The following is a 6,381-nucleotide window of genomic DNA, read 5'->3' on the forward strand; positions in this document are numbered from 1 at the left end:
TCTCTCTCCCTCTCTCTCTCTGGGTCATGGGATGGTTCCCCGTGTCAGTGGGGGAGCCTGCTTGGGATTCTCTGTCTCTTTCTCTCTCTCTCTCCCTCTCTCTCTATGTCTCCCTCCCTCTCTCTCTGTCTCTCTCTCCCTCTGTCCCCTCTGCACCCTCTCTTCCACTCATTCTCTCTTGCTCCAAAATTTAAAAAAAAAGTATTTAAAAAAGCAGCCAAATGGTTTTCACATTAGAACAATTAGAAAATTACACTTGAAGTTACTAAGGTTATTTTGTCCTTTTTCCAAAAGTAAAAGAAAAAAGAAAACAAGAAAAGTCCCTGTGGCTATTGGCAATTTGCCCTGTAACAGATTTTTTTCTTAGCATACCACTGGCAGAGTCTATGATTTTCTCTCACTTCTTCCCTACTCCTCATTTTCCCTGATAATTATCATAAATGCAGAAACTTCTGGTGCAGTTCCATTTCTTTCCAAGCAACATTTATAAATAAAAACATTGTAACTTGCTTGTTTTTTTCTTTAATGTGAATAATGATACTCATTACTATTCTATCCTATTACTATTTCAGTTTAATTTGAGAGAGAGAGAGAGAGAAAGAGAGAGAGAGAGAAGAGAGAGAGAAGAGAGAGAACACACAGAATTAAATAACATGGAAGTAATTTTAAACCTGCACAGTTGATGCGAATGTATACATTGCGTGTCTCCAAAGTGCCATGTCTGTGTGTTAACTAACTGTCCTGACGGTGACTGTCCTGAGTCCTGGAAATAGCCTTCACAGAAGACACAGAGAGAAGGCAAATGTGAGGTCTCACTGGGCAGAGGAGGCGGGACATTCCGGTAACTAGTCACAAAGCCCCCGTCTACTTCCAAAGGTGGCATCACTGAAGCCGCATTGTTGGAGGCTGGGGGTTACGGTCCGAAGGACTCACGGAAAACAGAAAACTCTCAGATCTGGAAGGGATACCCGCGGTGCATGAGGTCGGGCTGCCAACGAGAGCCACTGCGTCCGGCCCAAGCCCTCGCCGAGGGCAGAGCTCCTCGGCTCACCAGTCACCCAGTGGCACCACCGCACCCCTCCAGCCCAAACCATCCAACAGGCCTTGGCCATGACTAGTTTTACAGCTACACCAAGAGTGAATCATGCCGCCTGCGCCTCCAGCACCCCATCTCCAGATGGCGTGGTACACACCCTAGCTTTGCTCCTGCTCCTTTTGAAGTCTGACACTAAGATGCTGAAGGCAGTTTGGCTTCCTCAGCTGGGGGATAATTACAAAGACAGCCTCCCCCATCGGCTGACGTTACCCTAATGGAAAGTATTAAAAAATTGCAGCCCAGAGGTCACCATGTCTGACTGAGCACAGGCAAGGAATACTGACTCAGTGCCTTCACCTCCCTCCCAGAAATAAAAAGAAAGAATTGTCCCTTATAATGAAGGAGAAATACCCACAGGGATGTGCTGAGTATCTATGAGTGGCCATAAAAGGGAACATTATATGAGAAAATTACCCTCAGTGTTTCTATGTCTTTAACTCACCATCCCCCGCACCGGCATCAGCGCCAACCTGTAAAAGCAGCAAGTTCCTGCCACAGACTCTGCCTTTCTTCTTATGCTCCCAAGTTCAGCCCCCAAGTTCCCTGCCTTGGGTCAACACAAATCCCGCCTTCTTGCATTGTTCTCTTACATCATGGAGACGTTTGTCTTCGAGATGCTCCTCTCCTTGCATTCTCTAAGGAGCCTCTCCATCTTTCCCACCCACCCGATTTCTACCTGACTCACCTCCCACCCCTGGCTCACATTCAACCCCTTCTGCCCTGGGAGGCAGAGGAGGTGGGGTCCACTCCCCGGTCCTTTCCTGCTCCGCTTCCTCGGCTGCCTCTTCTCCCTCTGATGGGTTGATGGTGTCAGTAGAAAGCAGGAGTGGCAGCAGGTAACAGAACTATGAGCAATAAGGCATGATTCTAAGAACATTCCACCTTCCCCAGCACCAGCCAGAGGAGCTTCACAGCCCGAGAGGCAGAGAGCACCTTTAGACCACAGAATGGAAAACGAGGTCACAGGTGCTAAGTTCCTGTTTCTTTCCTATCCTTTTTCTTTTTTTTTTTTTAAGTTTATTTGTTTAATTTAAGAGAGTGTGTGGAGGGGAGGGGCAGAGAGAGAGAATCCCAAGCAGGCTCCATGCTATGCTGTCAGGAGAGAGCTCAGTGCAGGGCTTGATCCCAAGAACCGTGAGATCATGACCTGAACCAAAGTCAAGAGTTGGATGCTTAGCTGACTGAGCCACCCAGGTGCCCCTCCCATCCTTTTTCTTAAATGCTCCTTGTTAAGTGGATTGAATCACGTCCTTCCAAAACAGTAGCTGTACCTGTGGCCTCACTCGGAAATCCGGTCTTTGCCTGTGATCGCATTATGATGCGTCATTAGGATGGGCCCCTGATCTAACAATAATCCTGACGTCCTTATAGAAGGGGGGAGTTTGGACATTTGGACACAGAGAAAAAAACACACAGAGGGAAGACGACGTGGACAGACACAGGGACAAGGCCATCTGTGAGCCGAGGAGGGAGGCCTGGGACAGGCCCTTCCCTCACGCCTTCAGAGACTTTAGGCTCCTGGCCTCCACAACTATGAGATGACACGTCTCTGATGTTCTCAGGGACCCATTAGTGGGACTTTGTTATAGCAGCTACTAGAAAACACACACCCCTTTTTCTTCCCAACAACCTTTCATTTCCTCCTGGTTTCTTCTTCTCTCCCTGTTAATTTCTGGACCTAACAAGAGCAGCAGTTGTCACCCACTCGGCTGTCTCGGGAACGAGGGACAGGAGGTGGAGAGGTGCCATAAAGAAGAATGAATGACTGAATTGCCCTCGCTCCCCACCATCAAGTTAGAAAGACAGCAGACGCCTCGATCGGCTTCCTCTCATTCCCAGTTGCTCTAAATTTGTTTCGAGCTCTTTTCCTGCTCGGTGCAAATTAGTGTGGTTAACACATTCGCTCCGCAGGGACTGCTATTGTTCTCGTTTTCCATCTTTATCCCAGAAGTCATTTAGTCAGCTTGCTGGATTATTTATCCCTGTTCTTACTTGTCACTGTTGACAAGCAGACAAAAAATACATACTAAGGAAAAGCTTTAATGAGGGAAAGGGAATTCCAGATAGAGAGGTAAGAGAGGCCATGCTCCCTGTCCCGCCGCCATGCCTCGATGGAGTTGGTTTGGAGGAAAATAAAATGAGGATGTACATAATCAGGAGCTTATTTGAGAACAAGGGTGTCTGCTGAAAGTAAAATCACACCTAGTACATTAAGGTCTAGTACATTTGGGGCCCTAATAAGATTTCCCATTCTGATGCCATGGCCGATTAGCTATGCCAAGAGGACACTCACTGCAATGCCATTGGCTTGTTTCTAGTAGCAGATTAGGTAAAGAGAGAAATGATGGAGACACCCATGGTCAAAAAAAAAAAACAATTTCTAAATGGAATGTATGCCCTGCATTTCTTCCTCTTTCTACAAATCACTTCCAGGGATGCTTAAGAAGCCTCTACTTATTGAAAGGCTGAGGCAAAAAGGCCAAAAAGGACTATAAGGTTTCCCTGTGCTCGTGCGTGCATCCATTCAACAAACATGTCTTTAGTGTCCATATTTACCAGACACAGTGCAGGGTGTGAGGCATTCAGCGTGAGAAAGGAGGCATGGGTTCCACCATGCCTGGCCTGGAGCCACCAGCTTCAGTGAGCTAGTGAGGGAACAGGCATTAGCCAAATATCACAAATGTGGCCAATGACTACGCAGTGGGTTTGGGGCTCTGAAAAGTATGGGTTATGGGGGGATAGAAGATGGGGCCAAGCTTAGGGGAAGGGACCATAAACTAGAGTGGTCAAGGGGGTTGGGGTGCCACAGAAGAGGAACACAAGGCATGAGGATGAGATGAAGAGGTGCTAGGGCGGCTAGGGTTCCCGGTCAGGCCACAAATCCTTGTGACCTGTAAGAGGTGGAGCTCTGTCAACACGAACCCAGGCTCAAGAGCCTGGGAAAAGATGGCCATGAGGTACCCCAGGTCGAGTGTAGGGTGCATAGAGGGAAGACAATATTACAACACAGACGCTAATTTCTTGAACATCTTCCAAAATGCTTTCATGCCCCCTCCACCTCGAATCCCCAGGCTCTCTTGTGCCCTTGAACTCTGGCCCCCAGCACTGCTGTTTGCTAAGAAGACAACAGGAAAGGTGGGTCTCCAGCACACACAACCATGACTGGGCATCTGTGTCTGCTCACACTCTGCCTTTTTCACTGCAGCTAATCTCAGGAGGGAGATGAGTGAGCACATTTATAAGAAGATAAAAGTAAATGAAAATCTTTCTTGGGGTGTGTGCATGTGTGTGCATGTGTATATGAGCGCATGCATGTATGCAGGCATGCATGTGTGTGTGTGCATGCACATGTCTGTGTTCTAACTGCTAGAACATCAACTAATATAAAAAGATAAAGAGAAAAATATCAGAAGGGGTAAAAGCAAATATTCTTGGTGAAAAGGCACTGTGTGGGAGTCTAATCACGGGATCAGTTCTTCTTGTTTTTTTCCCAACATGCTTCTGTTTTCTACTTGAGCCCAGAGATTCTTGGAACACGGTGCCTAACTCTCTGGTATTAAAAAGCAACTCAGCCCCTCACATGATATAACAGGAAGAGCGATGTGGAGGACACAACAGTTGGCTTGTTGGGGGCTGGGCATGGGGGAGGGAATAGTTTGCTACCAATACAGCAAGAGGAGAATGAGGAGGCGACTCAGAAGGTGGAATATCTACCATGGTTTCACCTATAAGGAACACAAAGATATGCCACACTGGGGCGGGGGGGGGCCTTTCTAGTCCCACTAGAGAGACTCAGGAAGTTGTCTTGGGGGCCAGGGAAAGAATGATAGGAGACCCATGGCTTTGAAAAGCTCCTCCTGAATAAGATATCCAGTCAGAAAGCAGAAGATCCGGGGTTATCAACCCATTTGGGCAACATGACCACAGCCAGTCACAGGCTGGCGTGTGTGTCAACCCCTGGATGTCATCGCAAGAACTCTCGGAGCAGGGGCAGGCAAGCCCGGGGCAGCCTCTTCACATGATGAAGATAATAATGCCTAGTACCCAGGGCCGAGCACTGTTCTATGTGCTTTAATAGACTGACTCATTTCAAACGTGCACCAGCCTCTGCGGTGAGTACCATTTTTGTTCCCCACCCCCCGCCCCGGCACAGTCAATTCCTTCTCAAGGTCCCATCACTAGTCAGGTGGCAGAGCTAGAATTCAAACGGCCGGACACCAGGCTCTAGCCTCGGGACTCAGAGCCATCACACCGGGCAGGTATCCTGTGTAAGTGGAACACGTCACATCAAACCTGCCTGGACCTCACGGTGCGCAGTGTACCAGGGACATGCTGAGTGACCAGTATACCCAAGACTCGACCCAGACAGAGAACCATACACACTCAAGTGTCCCTAGAATGTCTGTGCCACGTGGGTTCTGGGAGAGCCACCCAGGTGGCAAAACCCCTCACTCCCACTGCCGCCTCCCACCAGGCACCATAGCAACCAGCCTGCAGATACTGCAGTGCTGCAGGGCGCCTGCGTGGCTCGGTCAGTTAAGGGGCTGACTTTTGCTCAGGTCATGAGCTCATGGTTCATGAGTTCAAGCCTTGCGTCTGGCTATTTGCTGACAGCCCAGAGCCTGGAGCCTGCTTTGCATTCCGTGTCTCCCCCTCTCTCTACCTCTCCCCAACTTGCACTCGCACTCTCGCAAAAAATAAACATTAAAAAAAAAAAGATATTACAGTGTTGCAACTTCTCTGTCATAGGTATCACAATCCTTTAGAATAATTCTGCTGTGGGATGTGCTGGGGCTCTGGCTCCCAGGGCTTCTAAAGGTATACAAGCCAAAGGAGAAATGCATATCTCTTCATACGATTTTCAAATAAGGAGATTTCTCCAACTGGTGATTCAGAATATAAAGGGGAGAGTGGTCTTCCCTCCTCTATATCCTTCCCCACTGTGGAGAGCTGCCAGAAAGAGCTGCCAGGGGAAGAGATGTGTGCCTTGACCTACGATCAGCTACCTGCAGGGCTGGACAGTGTTATCACTCCCAGCTCAAGGCCAGAGACAGCTTGGCTGGGCTTTCTTATCGGCTCCTCAGATGCTGTGCTAAAAACTGCGGCTTCTGTTTTTTTTTTCTTTACCCTAGCCCCTTCACGTGACCCTGTTTCTTAGCAACTGACCTGTGCTTTCTGCTCTTTATAAGATGCTTGTGTTTTCTCAATAAACTGAGGCTTGATCAGAAACTTTGTCTTGCCTCCATTCTCTGTGCCCCCTACCCCCCAATTCTCACTCCCTCCCT

General features: G+C 48.5%; 1 protein-coding gene across 1 annotated transcript in view; it reads right to left on the minus strand.

Annotated features, from left to right (window-relative positions):
• PCNX2 (pecanex 2) overlaps positions 1–6,381 on the minus strand; it is a 292,774-nt gene that overhangs the window by 204,228 nt on the left and 82,165 nt on the right. The gene's annotated exons all lie outside the window — the stretch shown is intronic.

Source organism: Suricata suricatta, chromosome 2 (assembly GCF_006229205.1).
Source record: "Suricata suricatta isolate VVHF042 chromosome 2, meerkat_22Aug2017_6uvM2_HiC, whole genome shotgun sequence".
In the NCBI taxonomy this organism is placed as follows: Eukaryota; Metazoa; Chordata; class Mammalia; order Carnivora; family Herpestidae; genus Suricata; species Suricata suricatta.